Here is a 22,519-nt window from a genome sequence, read left to right as displayed (position 1 = left end):
GGAACGTTTCACCAATAAGTGGGGCATATGGTACCATATGTTAAATTAGACCTTCTTCGATGTATCTTGGAGCAGTCAAAGCACCTCCATTAATGAAAACAAGTTCTGTGTGACTTCATACGAAATGCCACCCCATACCATTACTGATCCACCTTGGAAACTGACACGTGAAGTGAAGGAACATGAAGAAAAACGTTCTCCTTCTCTTCTCCACACTCTTTCACGTCCATCTGTAAACTAAATCTCGATTCATCTGTGAAGAGCACTTGTCGCCACTCCTCCAGGTTCCAATTAGCATGATTGTGAGCAAAACATAATCGTTCAACATGATATTGCTGGAGCAATTCTGGGCCTTTAGCTGGTCTTCTGGAATCAGCCCACATTCATCCAGACGTCCTCTTACAGTTCTCTCACTCACGTTAACTTGTCTTATTTTCTGGAAGGCTCTTCTGGTCTCAATAGCTGTGGAATGGCGATTTCTTAATGTGTTTAGGACAATAAAATGGTCACGAGCCGAAGTTACTCGTTTTCTCCATGAACCAGGTCTCCTGGAATAACTTCCTGTCTCTCTAAAGCGATGGTACACTCGTACTGTCGATCGAGGAATCCCAAGAACTGCAGCCACATAATGCTGACTATTCCCACCTTCTATCAATGCGACCACTTTTTCTGAATCGGTAGGACTTAGTGACATTTGTGTACAATGAAGTACTCCAATACAGCCTCAAAAGAGCTTACTAGTCTGTAGACATCTTCAGCTTAGCTCGAAATGAGTCCGAGAAGTTTACACACAATATTACAAAAAGAACGAATCTTCGAATTGTTGGCTATTAAGTATTCAGTATTACAGTGTTAAGTATCACAAAATAAATTAATAACTAAATGAATCTCTGCACACCTACAATTATTTTAAAAATCCTACAATAAAATTTTCAAAAATTTTAAAGAAAATGTAGTTGGCCCGATTTTTTTGCAGGTGAGTGTATATCGAAGAACAAAAGTACGGTATCAGAATAAACTAACACATTCTTAGGAAAATATTATGTAAATAAATTCACTGATAATGTTTATTTATCGTACTGAGAACCAGGGGCGGCCCGTCCCTATGTGCTAGGGTGCTACAGCACACTGATAATTTTTGCTCAAATAATGTTTTTGTAATACCATAGTATCTGATCTGTCATTTAACAATTTCCCGTGGTTATATTCATGACGCATTATCGAGTGTTTAGTCTTCGCTCTTCACTCTTTGGTGCCTCAGGGGGTTTGTTGTGCTACTCTGAACTTCGTATGAGAATGTAGACAACTAATGCGCATGTGCGAAGCTGAAATCACTGCTCTGATTGCCTACTTTTACGCGGGAAAGTGCTGTAGTCAGCTTCAGCACAACACAGCATGGAGATTGCAAAGGTAAAGCGTAATGAAAGAATGCTTGTTTGTGGAAGAACTCTGAACTATTTACAATGTATTTTGTAATTCAAATATCAGACTGCTGCTGCCATCTACCTGTAGGCCTATGAGGTTCCTCCTGAATCAGCTAGCAAGCGACGGAAAATGGGATCCCAGAAAATTGAAGCCAAGGAAGTATGTGATTGTATAATTCAGGAAGCTACTCACCGTTTCCAGTCTTTAAGCTACCTAGACGCAACAAAATTGTTAAACAGCAAAATTTTTTTAGAATTTTTCGTATAATTATCGTGAACGCGAACTTGAAGTTGCTGTCAACAGCTATACTATACTGAACAAAAGAGTGTTAAAGACACAACTTGGAGTTCTATACGGAAAACCCGACTTCTAAAATATAGATGCCTGTTCAATTGTTACAATACATAGTCTCCAACAATTTACAGGATCCATTCTGTGAAGTAACGAAGTTGTTAAGTATTTTGGTTACAACACCAATGGCTACTGCTGAGCCAGAAAGATATTTTTCTTGCTTGAAACGCATAAAAACGATTTTTAAGGAACACTATGTCCCAGGATCGTCTCACTGCTCTTGCAATACTGTCAACAGAAAAGAGTATGATGTCCAAGATGGAGGGTTTAATACCAGGGTAACTGACAAGTTCTGCAGTAGGAAGGAACGTCGTATGGACTTCATATTTCGTCATTAGGCGAGACTCAAATTAAGATAAATACATATACTGTAAGTGTAAGCCTACAGTAGGCCGATATAGAGATTGTAGCACACTCATTATTTTGACCACCAGCCGCTACTGCTGAGAACTACATTCATTAGGCTTATTTCGATCCTTTGAATCTCCACTTCTCTTTTAATTCTGAAATTGAATCATAATCTGTATCCAATTCAATTTCATCGCTCTCATAGGGACGGTTGTTTTCCTTCTATCCTGAAGTTTTCATTTTACCGGACCATCAATCGTGCTAGTACTATTGATGCTGGAACAGCCTGTTTCTTTGTTTACTTGACTATAATGTTAAATGGTGTTTTAGAATATACTGAGATACCATATTTGCAGAAGTAAATAATCACATTGATCACATTTTATTGAAACAAATATTTCAAAATGAAATACAACTATGGTCCACGAAAAACTGTGGTACATAGTTGAGGACTGACTTCTAGCCTTGAGGTTAAACATTTTTCACGCAGAGTCCTTAACCCCTGCCAGTGTAATTATTACGTGAAAGTAAACACTATATAGTGAGGTTTAATTGTACAAAGAATCATTTATCTATAATGTACCAGTTCTACAGAGGAGAGCTTAATAAAACAGATAATCACAAACTGAATAATTTTGTGTCTTCACACATTCAATAGAATGATGCACACTGACCTTGTTAAGCATTCATATCATTGCCACAAGTAATGGTAGATAGAAGCATCTATGGGGAACATAATTCCATCACAGTGGCGCCTTAAATGGCAAACACAGAACTCTTGGGGGACAAAGTAGTACATAATGCGTTTTAATAAAGAGAAATAAATTGCGCACAATGTGCATTGATTTATATGTCCTTTACGAGTTCACTGATGGAGCATATTCTTGCTGGACATCTCATGATATGATATCTGTCGCACGGTTGGGCACATGCATGTATCCCTTGGGTCATGAAAACTTGTTGAAATGGAAACCATGCACAGCTAGTCCTGTTACTAAGTGTCTCATCTGAAAGTTTGTCTCAGTCCACTCGTGTCACGTCATTGCCTCAGTAGTGTAGAACTCCTCCCATACTTCATCCTTCTTCCTCCGCAACTCTTCAAGCAGCTTCTTGTAGCACTCTGTAGATGGCAGCTGCAGGTTGATCCTCAGATCCTCCACTAGATAAGTCTCTCGGGCTAGTATGTAGGCCAATCTCGATGGTGCAAATTTTGAAATCCCCATTATCCTCCTCAGGAACCTGGCCTTGAGACCCTCCATTGCCCTCATTTGACTTAAAGTAAGATGATCCCATATAAGCTCTAGCCCATATGTGAGTGTAGGACACACTTTCGCTTCGAAAAGCCTCATAGCTGTATTTAGCAACAACAGAGTTGGAGATGTAATGTCATAAATTGCACGAACTGCTGCTATTAATCTGTTCTTCAGATGTATTGAGAACGATTTCCCTGTCGTCTGGATTGTCAGCCCCAGGTATTTGCAATGACTTCTGATGTTGAGAATTTTCCCATTGCATGTCACTTTATCTCTCTCGGAGACTTTTCCACCTCTTCTGAACACCACAAGTTCTGTCTTATCCTCGTTGATTTTGACTTCATTTTCTATTGCCCAATGTGACAGATTGTCGATTGCTTTTTGCAGGTCGTCTATACTTTCTGCCCCAGAGCCATATCATCTGCATAAATATATATTCGTGTCTGTCTGTTCTGTTTTATCTTCTGTCCTATATCGTGTGTCAATACGTTGAACAGGAGGGGGCTGAGGGGATCTCCTTGGAGTACACCATTCTTTTGTTCAATCCAATTTGTCTTCCCCACGCTATCATCTACTTGTACATAGTTCTCTGCCAATATGTTGGATACGAGCCTTGTCATCCAGTTCATCCCCACTAGCGATTCGAGTTTTCGGAGCACAGTTTGGCGGATGCTTTGGAATAGTCCACAAACACAACATATGGTTTGCTGCCCTTTGCACCCTCTAGCTTCTGCTGAATGTCCGCAATGAGATTTCCTGCTGCTGTTATCGTAGATCTCTTTGGCCTAAATCCGAATTGCTCCTCAGGTAAATATGGTTCTATAATTTCACTTAATTGCATCGTTAGTGTTCTTGTTAACAACTTGAGTCCTACCGTTTCCAACGCTATACCTCTGTAAGCATTGACATCACTTGTGTTTCCTTTTCCTTTGTATAAAAGTTTTATGTTGGACTTCCTCCATTCTGCAGGTATGTCTCCTGTCATCAGGCATTTATTTAGCAGCTCTACCCAAACTGGCAAGAGGTACTGCATAGACTGCTTCAGGTGCTCATTCCGAATTCCATCTGGGCCAGGTGCTCTGTTGTTTTTCGCCTTTACGATCGCCCATCTTATTTCTTGCTCTGTAAATAAGTCACACTTTTCAATCTCCTTTCCTCTGATCTTCTGCGGTCTTGTCTCCCTGTTGCATATTGTTTCGCTCATGTGCATTTCCCAGGTCTGTATTGGTATGTCTGCAGGAAATCTGGGCTGCCGCAGTCTTAAAGCTCTATAGGGGTCCTTTTCGGTATCTTCTATTAACTTATTGTGTTGATCTTCTAGAAACAACTTCTTTTTCTGTTTTAGTAGATCTCTGTATTCTCTTCTGATACTGTTGTATTCTCGTAATAATGTTCTGTACTGGGCTTCCCTGGCTTGGTGTAGGGCTGTGATTGTCTTCCTTCTCATTTCGTAGCACTCTTTATCGAACCATCTCTTCCCTTTCCTTACTCTTTCTTCACGTATTGATGTAGCATCTTTAATCCACATTTCGATTCCTTCTGCTGCCTCCTCCGGTCTCCCTTCCTGAGCTGCCTGCCTGATGTTCGTAACTTTGTCTGCTATTACCCTCATTCTTTCCATGTCCAGGGTTTTCCTTAATTTTTTGTCTTCTTTGTTGATATCATTGGACCGCCGAGCATTATTTACTAACTTCACTGAGACTGGCCTAAGTTTTCTGATGAGCGACGCTTCTGTATTTACTAGTATTTCCTGTTGTTGGATACAGAAACCTCTTACAAACACCAAGTCCAATGCACTACCTCCATTGTGGCACATATACAGTGATGGACAGAAGTATTCGTATGAACCCTTAATCGATATTAAATTCAACATTCTGACGAAATAAACGTTATAATTGTATTCATTTTTCTTTGCATTATAACATAATTCCTTATTGTTTGTGTTAACACTGAGAAATCGATGTCAAACAGAACATAAGGCAACTGGCAACCGTTTGAACCATAGTATGCTAGGACAGAAGTTTTCGAATATTGCAGGCAAACTATACAGTAAGCATCTGTGTATACCCTCACTAGTGCTTCAAACCATCGTTTTGATGTAGTCGATAGTCGAATGAGTCACAGTATTCTCCTGATACGCAAAGATGTGACACGTGCTAGTATAATAGGACAACTATTGATGAAAGAAGAAATTATTATAAATTTACACAAACAACAAAAGACGAGTAACGAAATTGCTAAGGCTGTCAACAGAAGTTGTTCTACAGTGTATAGTATCATAAAAAATATTGGAGAATGGAAGACATTAATATATAGAGAGCGCATAATAATAATAATAATAATAATAATAATAATAATAATAATAATAATAATAATAATGTTTTATTTTCGCTGGCAGAGTTAAGGCCATAAGGCCTTCTCTTCCACTCAACCAGCCTTAATCAATACAATACATAAATTTAAATTACAAATATTTTCACTACACTTAAAAGGTTCTCCAGCAATAATCTTCACTACACATTTATTTAAATTTAGATAAATCTATAAGGTAAAGTAGTAACTTAATTTATGAGCTAATTTAATTCAATGAATTATAATTAATTTAATATTTGAGATAGCTAGTAAAATGATGAAAATTAATTTAATATAAGCTTACTAGGACTATGTTACAGGGAGAATATATATATATTTCTATTTCTATAATGAGAATATTAATGTAATTGCCATTAGAGGTTTTGTAAATCTATTTAGAGAAATTAAAGATAATAATAATAATAAGAATGGACAGATGTTAGTTTCATTATAAGTAACAAATATTAATCAGCAATTCATCTGTTAAGTAAGAATTTATGTAATTTTGACCTAAATGAAGCTATTGTCCAACAACCCCTTATATCACTCGGAAGCGAGTTCCAATTTCTAGCAACTGAAACTGTATAGGATGAAGAATATAAAGATGTCTTGTGGTAGGGTATAATGAGTAAATTGTTAATGTGAGATCTTGTACTTAGCTGATGAAATTTTGAAAACGAGAAGCCAAATAGATTGGGGTAGCGGTGCGCAGAATTTGAAATAAGAGAACAAGAGAATGCAGGGCTCGTCGATCGCTTAGCCTTAGCCAAGACAGAGTTTGGAAAGACGGGGAAACATGATCATACGAATATTACAAATATAACGGACGCACGCATTATGCACACGTTGTAGCCTGTTGCTCAAATTTGCATTTAGGTTACTTAATATAATATCGCAGTAGTCAAAGTGTGGCATCACGAGTGTTTGTACAAGGATTAATTTTAATTTATCAGGAAGAAAGTTCTTCAGTCGCTTTAATGAGTGAATAATGGAAAATAGGACGTTCACGAAAGCAAACCAACAGGGAAGAAAGAGAGATTATTAACACGGTAAAGAAAAACCCAAAGGTGAGTGCATCAGAAACAGCAGCTAATTGCAGGATGATTTTGGTACAATTGTTCATCCTAAAACGGTAAACAGAACTCTTCATCGGGCCGGTTACAATGCCAGGGTGCCAAGGAGGAAACTGTGTAACTTATAAGCAAGGTGAATAAAAAGAAGAGATTTCTGTTCGCAAATAAATTTGTCGACAACGATGTAGGGTTCTGGAACAAGATTATATTTTCATGTGAAAGTACATTTAATATATTTCATTCTGATGGGCGACTTTTGGTCTGAAGAAAACCGAACACAGAATTGGACCAGAAGAATATTCTATCAACAGTTAAGCATGGAGGTTGGGGTGCATATCGGCCAATGGTGTAGGACAACTAGGTATTTATTGACAATTTACCTATGGACAAGTTCAAGTATAAGCAGATATTTGCAAGAAAATATTAAGAAGCGTGCAGATAAACTTGGTCTTTCAGGGGATTATTATTTTCAATAAGATAATGACCCAAAACATAATGCAGAAATTCTTTGTTCATCGATTGTCTACTTTGTACACTCCACCCCATTTCCCTGACTTGTATCCAATCGAACTCTTGTGGTTAAACTGGAGAAATGAGTCCAGAAACATCGAATATCCAACAAGAATGATCTCAAACAGAAACTTCTAGAGGAATGGCATCAAATAAGGAAGAATATCACTCAAAAATTAGTTTCTTTCATGCTTGCACGATTTAAAGAAGTTATTCGCAGGAGAGGATGGGCAATTAAGTACCAAAGTTTGTTTTGTTTGTATTTTGTGTCTATTTTCGAATACTTTTGTCCAAGCTTCTTGTAGCTGAATCGTACAATGTTTTTTTTTTTTCTTTTATTGAAGAGTTGATGAATTGATTATTTTCTGTATACATTTATAACATATGACAATACAATTATTTATTTTCACAAGCATTCTCTTTTCTTTTCATTACATTTCCACGAACAAGTAATTAAAAAATGAATCATTACTTTTCCGAATACTTTTGTCCATCACTGTACGTCCACTGTTGGTTATTCACTAACTCCAGGACTTCGCTCTTGAGATAGTCCACAACTTGTCTTGTTTTCAGTGTATCTTTATCTATGGCACAGTTGAGGTCCCCTGCGAATATTACTCTAGATGATTTTGGGATTAGATTGATTACACTGTTCAATTCGTCCACTATATCTACAGCACTCAATTGCGGTTGGAAGTATACGCCCACTATCACTCCCACTGTCGACATTACAGCTACAACATTTCCTTGCTTCTTCAACACAGCAAATGGGGTCATTTCTGGTTTCAATAGACATGCTACCCCCCCCTGATGGTCTTCCCCTTTCTTCTTGTGTTGCATACGCTTGCACATTATAGAATCCCTTTACACTGATATCTGATTCTTCTTTTTGCAAACGTTTCTGTCAATATACAAATGTCGAATTTTTTAAACAAGTCTTCGGGCGTTAATTCCATTACCCCTCTGAGTCCTTCTACATTCCAGTTGAGCACTCTTGTAATTTGTTTAGTACCGCCAAGATTGAAATCCTTCGTTATATTCTTGTCGATTCTCATATCTCCTTCCTCTGTACTTCCAGGGAGCACGAAATGGTCGGAATACGATAACAATGGCCAGAATTCCTCATCTTGCACCAATTCCTTATATCGCAGTGGTACTCCAACTTTATAGTTGGGTGCCTGGACCATAGTTATGGGAAATTACGGTACACTTTTTTTCAGAATTTGTAAAAGATACAAATGTAGAAAGAAATAGGGCATAATTAACATAGCTTTATGTATACAACCAGTTAAATAAATTTAAAATTCCACAGAGCGGTTGACAAAAAAAAAAATTCATTCGTAACATTTTTTTTTTTTTTGCATTATTTTTTTATTTTTGCTGAAGATAGAAATAAACTTAATTTATTTAACCTACTGTGTAAAATGTCATCACATTGATACTGTATATTAATTTCAGCCTTCTGGGTAGAATACTTTCTGAGAAAAGTGCACCAATATCACAATAATAAGAAAGTGCAGAAAAATGGTGTCAAGTTTCCATATTATGCAATGTTAAATTCCTCAATTTTGGAAGCACTTTTCTCAGAAGTGATAAAGGATACAAATGTAGGAAAAATAAGGCAAATTATGTAACATACTTTTATGTATAGAATCGGCTAAATAAATTTAAAATTTCATTGAGTGGTTGGCAAAAAAAAATTTCATTCACAATATTTTTTGCAATAAGAATTACTGCAATATTTTTTGCCGAAGATAGGGTTAAAAACTGACAATTAGAAGAAATAGGCCTAAAATCATATTATCATTTTACACTTATTAAACTACCGAAAAACGATAAAACCAAAATTTCATTTTTTTTTGTCAAAATTCGTTGTAATTCCCTGAATTACCCTACCGGCATGTCTCCACCAGTCTGTTTCCTCACGTAGGAATTTCACTAAAGAAAAGGCTACGTAAACAACAATAAGGAACTCTGAAATATTTCTCAATTGTAGTGAAAGAGATTGCGACATAACTGAAATAAAATGCGTAATTTTATTTTATTAAACAAAATTGTAACATTAAAACAAACAAAATATCGATATTACACACAAATTTCACATGACACCAAAGTTCTTCACTGTCAGACTCTCCAAGCATTTAAACAGCTCAATTTCCATTTTGTGACCGTCAATGGATACAGTCACAGACACAGTTCGTCTTTCCTGCGTCTTGAGTCGCTTCATGTTCAGCAAACACCTTTCGAAGGGGTTCAACCTTTTCTTTATGGACTGAAGCAAAAAAAAAGTGACAAGCAAAATTAGCTTCATATATTCGACTAAGGTTATCATTAAACCTTTACAATAATGGGAACCATCTTATTAAAGTGCAGAATGTCTAAAGCTGTTTCTTACAATAGGGTTTAAATATTACAATTGTTGTTGTTGTTTTCTAACATGCCAGGCGTTTGACAATAAAGTCATTTGACCTCTTGCACTCCAATATTTTTCAAAGATAGTATCATGACCAGCCAATGAAGCACAGATTTTGAGGTGTTCCGAATCCATTTCTTGGTTTGAGTTGCACAATGGGCAGTTAGGGGACTGATATATTCCAATTCTATGCAGGTGTTTAGCCAAACAATCATGGCCTGTTGCCAATCTAAATGCAGCTACAGACGATTTTCGTGGTAAATCGGGAATTAACTGTGGATTTTGATGCAGAGAGTTCCATTTTTTCCCTTGGGATTGTGTTATCAAATTTTGTTTGTTGAAGTCTAAGTATGTAGATTTAATAAATCTTTTCACAGAGTAATACGTAGATTTAGTAACAGGTCTGTAAGTAGCAGTGCTGCCCTTCTTTGCTAAAGCATCCGCATTCTTGTTTCCCAGGATTCCACAGTGGGATGGTATCCATTGGAATACAATTCTTTTATTGAGTGATATTAATTGAGAGAGCACTTTAGTTATTTCTGCTGTATGAGATGAAGGTGTGTGTTTAGAGATGATTGATAGAATAGCTGCTTTGGAGTCTGACAATATAACTGCATTTTAAATTTATTGATGTGGCATAGAAGATTCCTGAGACTTTCACTTATTGCAATGATTTCTCCATCAAAACTTGTTGTTCCATATCCAAGAGATCTATAAAGTGAGAAGAGACAGCACGTAACACCTGCACCGGCACCTTGTTCTCTGGAGATCAAGGATCCGTCAGTGTATAACTGAAGCCAGTTTTGTGGAGGGTACCTAATATTAATTGTCTCTAAAGACAATTGTTTTAGTATTTCAGTATTTACTTCTGATTTTAGTATTTCTTCTGTTAACTTTAGATTATATTCTATATTTAATAGAGTTAAAGAGTTTAGTTTAATTTGTAGAAGGGGGAAAAAGTAAGATATGTTCAAAAATATTCTTCATTCATAATATAGAACAAACACACATACCGGTACTAAACACTGACAACAACAAACACGCAGAGAGAATAATGTACTGGCATCGATACATAGATGCATAATAGTCCTATATAATGGAAACAAAAGACAACAACATCAACAACTCAACAAAATACATCCCAAATTAAAGTATACAATAGAAACAGAACATAACCAAGCTTAAAAATCGATAATGTGTAAAATTGGAAAAATCATATTAAACAAAATTACCCCCAAACCAAATTCAGCTTGTTTTGCTAGTAGATCTATGCAAAAGATAGTAAATATCAATACCTTAAAAACAATATATTTTGCATATTCCACTCGGTAATGAGTTTTGGAATAATATTATGGGGAAATTCCACAGATAGTAAGATTATATTTCTATTACAAAAAAGAGTAATTAGAATAATAGTAGGTGCCAAATCTAGGGAATCGTGTAGGGCTATTTTAAAAAAACTACAAATAATCCCCATGTCTTGTCAGTATATCTTTTCATTAATAGTCTTCCTCGTATGTAATCTCTCCCTTTTTACTTAATTATGTTTATTATTATTTTTAAGTTAATATTTGTATACCGGTTTGTATTTTTCTGTATATGATTTGATCCTGGTTGAGTGGAAGAGAAGGCCTGATGGCCTTAACTCTGCCAGGGAAAATAAAACTATTATTATTATTATTATTATTATTATTATTATTATTATTATTATGTAATCGTGAAAACTTTGTAACTAATTCAACAGTTCATAGCATAAATACATGTAAAAAAATGACTTTCATACTCCATCGGCAAAGGAGTGCGTTATATGGCAGTAAAAATTTTTAATAGCCTCCCTATCGATATAAAAAAAAGAAACTCAAAACATAAAATTATTTAGGGCCAAATTAAAGAAGTACCTAATTTCTCACGCCTTCCATTCTGTAGGTGAATTCATGACATTCAATAACGCTTCATGAAATTGATACTAAAACTATGTGTTGTACTAGTAGACTATATCGTAAATCTCGTCTGTATATATTTCATCTAGACTGTAACTATAAATTAAGACTTTATAATAGTATTAAGTTTTTTGACTTGTTCCATATTCTAGCTGTAAGCAATGTATGAATACCATGGAATGTTAATAAATACAATATAATACAATACAATACAATATATTTCTTAGACATCACCATAACCAAAACAAATAACAGACATGAATTCAAAATATACAGGAAACCCACCACAACTACAACACACATACACAATTCATCAAACCATAATGCCACCATAACATAAACAACATAAACATGCAGCTTTCCGTACAATGACACACAGATTAATTAATATACCAATGAACAATGACAACTATACTGAAGAACTAAACACAATAAAATATATAGCACAAGACAATGGATATAACCCTAACATGATAGACACATTAATAAAAAGGCAAAACAAAAACAGAACAAACCAACACAAACACCGCATGAGAATAAATACATAACATTAACATATCACAATACCAACACTCACAAAATTGCAACTTCATTCAGAAAATTAAAATACAAGATAGCATACAAAACAATAATACAACACAGAAATATCTAAATAATCTCATCAAACATTCAAATAAATAGTTGCCCACATTTTTACATAGGACAGACAGGAAGATCCTTTCAAACAAGATATAAAGAACACATTAAAGATATAACCAAACCCTACATCACATCAAATTACGCAGAACATATTATCAACAATAATCATGACTGCAATAATATAGAAACATATATGGAAATTTTACACATCACACCAAAAAGTCCACAGTTAAACTCTTAGAACAATACGAAATATATAAACATACAATAACACACCCACAACATATACTTAATACACAATTACAGTTCAATATCCACACATTATTTGATGTCATGATACATAGCACACAAACAACCATCCCGCACCACAGGAGCAACACACCCCCACCCCTACAACTGACGAATGCAAATGGTAGAATGCAAGATCAGCAGGAACATCAGTAGTTCGTAAGACACTGAAGATGACACAGAACCGGCATCGAAACGGGCCGTCTGTCTAAGGTGCATAACCCATTTTTTAAATTTTAACACTTTTAACGTGGCATTAAACAATTTTAAGTTTCTTAAACAAAGTGTTAACGTGAACCAGAATCAATGAAAAAAAATATTCAATGCTCTGAGAGACAAATCCATTGTTGAAAGGTAAGTTATCGACTTATGTTACAGAGTTGATATTTTTACGTGGCAGTACAAACAAGAATTATTTAATTTCTAATGTGCAAGGATTTTTAATTATTAAAATAAGATACATAAAACATACGTTATTTTAAATTTTTAAATTAATGATTTAATTTCTTTGGATTTCTCGCATTACGAACTGGTTGGCTCCTTATCCATCAGGACGACAATGTGTCGCATTTTGCAAGTGCTGAATGCTGAAATTTACTTGGGCAAGCGGACAGTTTCAAACTAAAAATGTTATTCTTAGCTAATGTGACTGGCAATAAATATTGTTACCTTTTTATGTAGAAATGGCTTCACTATGATACAGACGTATTAACTGACAGTTATTTACATTCCTTGAGATTTTATTAAAGCTGTTTGCTATATCTTTCCACTTATCATTTTTAAATTTGGATGTAACTCCATGACTTTTAATTTGTTTTCAATCACATTTATGTGCTTTTGTACGAGTTCCAATGACAGATCTTTCTCTTTGTATGTCATGTTAGGCCTTTACTTCTTCTTTTTCTTCATCTTTCATCAACGCACATCGTAGCAAAACTGTTTTTACGAGGGGGATCCAGGAAATAACGACCGTTCGCGCATACCCGCCGTGCAGCTGACTCCCCTTCCTTGTTTGAAGGTCAACTGGCTTCCTTAACATGTGTTCTCATAATGTTGTGAGTACTGGTTGCAACAAGTCGCCATTGTGCATTTTGTGTTACTTCAAAATGAACGACGTGATTGATAATCCCGCCGACTGTGAGGTGAGGAGTGTGATTCGATTTTTGAATGCCCGACATTTGAAACCTGCAGAAATTTACCGGCAATTGAAAGAAGTGTATGGTGATACTGTAATGAATGAAAGAAATGTGAGAAGATGGTGCGAAATGTTCAACAATGGGCGAACAAATTTCCACAATGAAACTAGACCCGGACGCCCATCACTCATCACAGATGACCTGGAGACTAAAGTGAACGACAGAATCTTGCAAGACAGACGCACATCACTCGACGAATTGCATATTGCCTTTCCTGACATTTCTCGTTCTTTGCTTGGTGGAATTGTGTCGCAACATCTTGGTTACCACAAAATCTGTGCACGATGGGTTCCACGGCAACTGAGTGACCAACACAAAACTCAGAGAATGGCCTCAGCATTCACATTCTTGATGCGATATCACACAGATGGAGACACCTTTCTTGATCAAATTGTGACTGGTGATGAGACCTGGGTGTCTCACAACACCCCAGAGACCAAGCGCCAATCACGTCAGTGGCACCATCCCTCATCACCCAAGAAACCGAGAAAATTCAAACAGACTCTCTCAACACAAAAAGTCATGGCTACTGTCTTTTGGGATCGCAAAGGTGTTTTTTTGCTGGATTTCATGCCAAAAGGCACTACGATCAATGCAAATCTTTATTGTGAGATTTTACGAAAACTACTGCGAGCCATCCAAAACAAGAGGTGAGGAATGCTTTCGACAGGAGTTGTGCTTCTTCACGACAACGCCCACCCGCACACTGCTGCTTCAACTCGAGAATTGCTGAATCAATTCGGTTGGGAAATCTTTGATCATCCGCCCTATAGTCCAGACCTTGCTCTTAGCGATTTTCACCTTTTCACTAAGCTGAAAGACTTTCTGGGTGGTATGCGTTTTAGAAGTGATGAAGAGTTGAAGAAGACAGTGAACACCTGGCTTAATGAACTGGCGGCAGAGGAGTATAACACGGGAATTCTAAAACTAGTAACAGATACGACAAATGTTTAAATGTAGGTGGTGATTATGTAGAGAAGTAAAGGAAGCTTCAGTTATGTAACAGACTTTGGTTTTTTCAAACAAATATTTTTTTTTAATTATTACAACAAAACGGTCGTTATTTCCTGGATCCCCCTCGTATAATCAACTACACCGCCAAAATACTCATGTTCAGTTGTTTTTACTTTTATTATAATGAAGAGCTCATATGATGCTAGTCAGTTTTTCTTCCAAGATGGTCTTCTTTCGAGCAGTACCAAACAGATGGTCTTGGTTCCAAAATGAGAATTTTAAGGATCAAAGTGAATTGAAACAAAATTTACGTTTTAGAAAACTAAGACGATAAAAGGTGTGGTGACCACAGAGTTGAGTGTTACCCGAGACCATGTTATTAACCGAGTTTTAGCAAACTGAGATAAATTAATTTACCGGCATTGGTAAAAATGACACTTAGCTGTAAATATTGTAAATAATGTACGGTATTTGCTAAACTCTAATGCAGTAACTCAATAATGTGTACATCTTAAATTGCATCGGTCGGAGCTAAAAGGAATTAAGTCAAAATATGAAGTTTTGGGTTTTGCAACAATTTGAACAACTGATGTCATGTGCATTGAACGGTGGAAGAAGGAACTAAGACTTTTAAATATTCTTTTGTCTTCTATAACATAAAAATATAATATTTGTGTTATTAGAGGAATATTTTTTGCTTCTCCTGAAAGGTTGTCAAAAGTGACTTAATTCCTTTTAGCTCCGACCGATTCAGTTGTTAAACATACATATGGGTTCTGTATATATTGGATATCAGGGATTGTGGGTTTGTGTTCCACCTCGGGTACACACCAAGGTAAGGCGTAACTCAAACTAGAGAAAGAATGATGCAAATCAACTTTTAATTTTCATTCGACAACATGCAGTATTTCCGATAAATCTGTGGCTTCAAGACAAAATGTGATAAGCCATTTATTGCAGTTTTTCAAGACCTATGCTTTTACGGTTTGAACAACTGTATAAACTCATAATAATCAGTTATAAAACAATGGGTTAGAGAGAAAAATACCACAGATAATATGTATATCATTTTTTGTCACAATAAAGATACCTTTAGGATGCACAACATATTAAAAATATCGTTTCGCCAAAAATTGATATGACAACTTTCGCCTTGGAATCACAGAATTATAAGTCAACGCAAAAACATTATATAATATCGCAATATTAAAGTGGCGGTCGGTTCATTGAAGCTCAGCTTCCCTCCTCTTCCCTCCTCACCATGCACTTTTATGTGCACAATAGTATAATAATTGTAATCTATTAAAAACTGCAAAAGATTCTGTTGTTGAACGATTATGCTTTTGCACTCGCTCAGTCGCGCCCAATCCACCGTACATGAAGTGTGCTGCTTGTGCCTTTATCCCAGTGTAGCCAGCGCATACCATACCCTGCCGGCTGCCGCGCTTGCGCATTTGAGTGACAGTTGTAGCGCTACTATACAGTGAAGCTACGTCAGGTTGAGATTCCGTATGATTCTGAGAGAAAGTGAAATATTGTGTATTTTTATGCGTTTCTTCCTAATTGGTGTGGGTTATTGAGTTGTGCAGTATGTTACTATGAATTTAGATTGACTTACAAAGTATATATTCCACCGATATTACTGTTATTTTGTTTTAAGTCCAAATAGCTTTCCATAATGAATTACTCGCCTAGCACCTCAACTGCAAGCGATATGCGTGAAGCTATTCCTAACACGGGTTCCGTTCTTCACGAGCATCCTTCAGAAACCTCCGGCAGTAGTTGTGATGTGGCTGATGACGTGAGTTCTCTGCTGTTTCTTCAGCGAGTTCAAGTGCATGTTGCATTATTGATTGCTTAAGAAAAGTGTCGTTCGGATCACATAATTTTGAAGATAAGAACTAATAATTATAAATGGTAGGCCTATGCCGAAAATTGATGATTTGAAGACAAAGACGAAATCATGTTTCAAACATTTTAGAGCAGATGTTTATTAGGAAAAATTTAAATGGCTCACTGCATGTGCAGATTCAAAGAAATTGTATTGCTGGCCATGTTTAATATTTAATACAGACAAAAACGTTTGGAACTCCCATGGATTTTCGGGCACAAGTAATTTCCATAGATCTGCACATCGCCATGAGATAACCCAAAGTCATTTTATTTCTATGACGAAACTTAAAACATTTGGGTTAACAAGAATTGATTTACAGATAGACGATCAATTGAGAGCTGACGTTTTAAAACACAATGCCTTAGTGAAGCATAACAGAGAAATTCTTGCACGCCTAATTACTGTAACATGCTTTTTAGGAAAGAACGAACTGTCATTTAGGGCTCACGATGAATCAAAAGAATCGTGTAATAGAGGGAATTATGTTGATTGTTTGAATCTATTAAGTGAATATGACGAAAAATTGGCGCAACGTATGAAAACCTCTACTTTTACAGGGCAGTCCAAACACACACAAAATGATTTGTTAGATGCGATTGGGGAAGTTTTAATTGAACACATTAAATCAGAAATTAAAAGTTCTCCTTTCATAGCAATTATGCTGGACGAATCTACAGATATTGCATGCAAGTCACAACTAAGTACAGTTGTGCGCTATGTGACAGAAAGTGGTAAAATCCAAGAAAGATTTTTAGGATTTACCGACGTCAGTGCAGACAGAACAGCAGAAGGGCTTGCTAAGATAATTTTCAAATGTATTGATGAATATGATATTGGCAGTAAACTAATAGGGCAAACATACGATGGAGCGGCAGTTTTTGCAAGCAAAAGTAAAAGAAAAATATCCAGAAGCAAAGTTCGTGCACTGTTACGCCCATAGATTAAATCTTGTATTGTCGCAGGCATTGTGTGCAATCAAGGTTTGCAAAATATATTTTTAAACGATCTCAGGATTTTCATCCTTCTTTTCTAAGTCAAGTAGAAGGACCAATGCCTTGGATGAAGAAGTAAAAAAAAGGTTCCCAAAGGTAGCCCCATCCAGATGGAATTACAATTCTCGACTAGTTCATACCATTTATGACAACAAGGAGGCCCTTAAAGATTTCTTCACTCACATTCGAGAAAATCCTGATAATTGGGATCAAGAAACATTCACTGCCGCCCGCGGATTTCTGTCAGAACTAAATGATTTCAACTTTAATTTCATGCTATTAGTATTTGCACAATTATTTCCATTGACAGGCACATTATTCAACATTCTGCAGAAGAAATCCTTAGATATTGCTTACTGCTCATCAAAGGTGCAGCAAATAAAGGAATTAGTGAGAAATTAGAGAGATAAATGCAACGCACTTTGGGAACAAATTGAATCGAATGAAGAGCCACTCAAAAAAAGAGCCCGCTCGTCTGCAACTGAAGATGATCGTGACGTTTATAGACACCTCTACTATGAAATTGTTGATAACATTTCTGAACAAATGGAAAGTCGTTTTCTGGACCTAGAGGTATTATTTTTTTTGAGCTCTTGGATGTAAGCAAACGGATCTTCTTGTAACGCGTGAAGGTCATCGCCAAATGTTTCCTGAAAGAGCTTTCACTAGTTTGAAAGATGCCTATCCCAGGCATTTTGAGTTTTCTCGCTTAAGAAGTGAACTGACTGCAATATTTAATATAGACGATTATACAACCAACTCTGTCAGTGATCTCTTGAAATTTTTGAAGCAATTCCAATTAGACAGTGATACATTCCCGGAAGTTTATAAACTATGCACACTTATTTCAACGCTTCCTGCAGCTAGTGCTTCTGTAGAGAGATCATTTTCGGCAATGAAAAGGATCAAAACATACTGCAGGAATACTCAGGGGCAGGAACGACTGTCGGCACTTGGACTCATGTCGATTGAAAAGGAGCTTCTGGTGTCCTTGAAACAGACTTCAAACTTCATTGACAATGTAATAGACATTTTTGCCAGGAAAGGAAGGAGAATGGACCTTATATACAAATAAGCAATAGAGGTGAGATTTTTGTTTTGCTAGCATGAAAATAATGTTGTAAATTGTTCTATTAATGAATTTCTGCTCATAATTATAAAGTAAAAACGCATTTTGTTATTTATTCGTATTTTGACAGTATTCGAAAGATGTGAAGCAATTTACTCATCACTTGTCTGATAAAAATGTCTCATTTTGATACCTATGATGTTGTTCATCTCAATACTGTAATTACTGAATTAAGGCGCTACCCCAACATTTGCTTAAAGCATGGTTTCCAAACTCTTTGAAGCCGTGATTCACTTTTGGACGAGATTTCAGTTTGCGATCCTCGTACCCTCACTACAGTACCAGTTCTTGACTCCATTTCAAAAATAGAAATCCCTGTAAAATTTGAACAACTATAATAAAATTTTACACAAAACCAGTAGATAAGTTCCTACCAGAAGTACGATTTTAAGCAACAGCTTCTTGAGTATTTTCCGAAAAAAAAAAACTCAAAACAATCACGACAGTCACAGATGGATACTGAATCCATTGCGTTCAACTGGCTGAAATTCCAAAAAAAAAATTTAAAAAAATAAAAAATAAAAAAAATATATATATGTAGGACAAATATGATGGAATGTTGAAACTACAGCCTTTTTCCTAGTTTTGCATGAAAAGAATATATCGAGCTTGCAAAAGAAGCTCTTATATTTTTGATAACGTTTGCAACACCTCATAATTCATGGCCTATGATTGCCATCATAACAAAAGCGAGAAACCTCAAATTTGAAAATGATATCACTATGTGTGTGTATCCAGAACATAATCCAGATTTGAGAGGCTACATTCTGGAAAAACAAGCACAGTTATCAAATTAATTATTTCTACTTTATTATTGCTGAGAGTTTTTTAATTTTATATTCAAAGTTGTTTAGGTTTATAAATGCAAAATAATTGTTTGTTAATAAGGCGTTCTTTTTATTTTGTAAATCATCTCGCGAGCCCCATCACTCTTTACACGACCCCCACTTTGAGAACCACTGGCTTAAAGTAAGTGTGGAGGTCACCTTCTCTTTCTTAAAACAATGCTTTCTTAGTAGCTTCCCTAGGTTCCACAGTCACCGACCGCCACTGCAATATTTTAATATAAAACTACAAAATGATAGATCTTCTCTTTCATTAGTGTAAGTGAAACAATGTAAATTACAATTTAAATTATTATTGTAAAGAGAAATTAAAAATCATAATTCTGTGGTGTTCGGGTAAAGGAGGATAAGTCATTTTTTTTTTCAGATGGAATTTCGTTCTCCAGATGAATACAAAAGTTAAATTATACAAGTGAGTGTGCCAATAGATTCTATAAGATTCCTCACTAATATTAACAGCATCAAAATGACAATAGAAGAAAAAGCACTGATTCAATATGAAAAACTTATCAGATTACCAGGAAACAATTGGCATTCATACAGTCCTCTCTGTAGATTGAAAACTCAAAAAAGTTTCATATCCATTGTTCAAGAATTAAAACAGGAAATCAATATCCCGAATTTAAAAGAAAACTTACAAATTAAACCAAACCCTTTAACTCTATTCAATATAGAATATAATCTAAATTTAACAGAAGAAATACTAAAATCAGAAGTGAACACTGAAATACTGAAACAATTGTCTTTAGAGACAATTAATATTAGGTACCCTCCACAAAACTGGCTTCATTTATACACCGACGGATCCTTGATCTCCAGAGAACAAGGTGCCGGTGCAGATGTTACGTGCTGTCTCTTCTCCCTTTATAGATCTCTTGGATATGGAACAACAAGTTTTGATGGATAAATCATTGCAATAAGTGAAAGTCTCAGGGATCTTCTATGCCACATCATTAAATTTAGGAATGCAGTTATATTGTCAGACTCCAAAGCAGCTATTCTATCAATAGTCTCTAAACACACACCTTCATCTCAAACAGCAGAAATAACTCAAATGCTCTCTCAATTAATATCACTCAATAAAAGAATTGTATTCCAATGGATACCATCCCATTGTGGAATCCTGGGAAACGAGAATGCAGATGCTTTAGCAAAGAAGGGCAGCACTGCTACTTACAGACCTGTTACTAAATCTACGTATTACTCTGTGAAGAGATTTATTAAATCTACATACTTAGACTTCAACAAACAAAATTTGATAACTCAATCCCAAGGGAAAAAATGGAACTCTCTGCATCAAAATCTACAGTTAATTCCCGATTTACCACGAAAATTGTCTGTAGCTGCATTTAGATTGGCAACAGGCCATGATTGTTTGGCCAAACACCTGCATAGAATTGGAATATATCAGTCCCCTAACTGCCCATTGTGCAACTCATACCAAGAAATGGATTCGGAACACCTCAAAATCTGTGCTTCAGTGGCTGGCCATGATAATATCTTTGAAAAATATTGGAGTGCAAGAGATCAAATGACTTTATTGTCAAATGCCTGGCATTAGAAAACAACAACAACAAGTGAGTGTGCAGAAATCAAAAGAATACTAGCAGTTGATGTGTTTTATTTGTGTAGAAAATTATTTGCAATAAGGGTTCAAAGTTTAATTTTCATTTATCTCCAAACTCATTTTTATCTTCCTTTACCGAAACAACACAAAATTGTTCCCGAATTTCTTACAAGAACCATCCTAGTTAACACAGCAGAGTTGCTGTCAATCATGACACGCTTACCATGCTAATGTATATCTCATTTTCCCATTTGGGACGCACCAGGCAGTCCATATCAGTAGGTTGTGGTACACGTGCCTAGCCACTCAACCTTTTTCACCAGGGAAGAGTGCTCTGAAACATCACAAACGACCTGTGTAGTCATTGAAACTAACCTTATAAAAGCTACAAGAGATGTCGCGAAAATTATGAGTGGGTCATTTTGGGAGATCTCGACACTTTTAAGAAACATAGCCATTGCGAGCACTGTTTCTAGTGGAAAAAGTTCGAACTACAGCCTACGAGATGTGTTGACTGTGTTTGAAATCTCTGTGTGAGTGAATCTTGTGGCTTCAACTTGTGTTTTACGTTCACAGAAGGCAATAAACAGAATAAATGTGATTTACTCTTTCGTTTTTGGTCATGAAACATAATATATACCAATTCAGACACTTTCTATATCTCACATCACAGTGCGATTATATTATTATTATTATTATTATTATTATTATTATTATTATTATTATTATTATTAATTGCCATGTATTGTGGGTCCCTATCACCACGGTTGCGGATAGAGGAGACGGCCTCCAGATATGGAGGGTAGCTGCGATCATCAGTGTGGTTTCAGGCGTAATGGATCGACTATTGATCAGATTTTTTTGTATTCGACAGATATTGGAGAAAAAATGGAAGTATAAGGGTACAGTACATCAGTTATTCATAGATTTCAAAAAGGCGTATGACTCGGTTAAGAGAGAAGTTTTATATAATATTCTTATTGATTTGGTATTCCCAAGACTAGTTCGATTAATTAAAATGTGTCTTAGTGAAACTTACAGCAGAGTTCATATAGGCCAGCTTCTATCTGATGCTTTTCCAATTCACTGCGAGCTAAAGCAAGGAGATGCACTATCACCTTTACTTTTTAACTTCGCTCTAGAATATGCCATTAGGAAAGTTCAGGATAACACAGAGGGTTTGGAATTGAACGGGTTACATCAGCTTCTTGTCTATGCAGATGACGTGAATATGTTAGGAGAAAATCCACAAACGACTAGGGAAAATGCGGAAATTCTAGTTGAAGCAAGTAAAGAGATAGGGTTGGAAGTAAATCCCGAAAAGACTAAGTATATGATTATGTCTCGTGA

Source organism: Periplaneta americana, chromosome 15 (assembly GCF_040183065.1).
Source record: "Periplaneta americana isolate PAMFEO1 chromosome 15, P.americana_PAMFEO1_priV1, whole genome shotgun sequence".
NCBI classification, from domain to species: Eukaryota; Metazoa; Arthropoda; class Insecta; order Blattodea; family Blattidae; genus Periplaneta; species Periplaneta americana.
Note: the sequence above shows the minus strand (reverse complement) of the source record.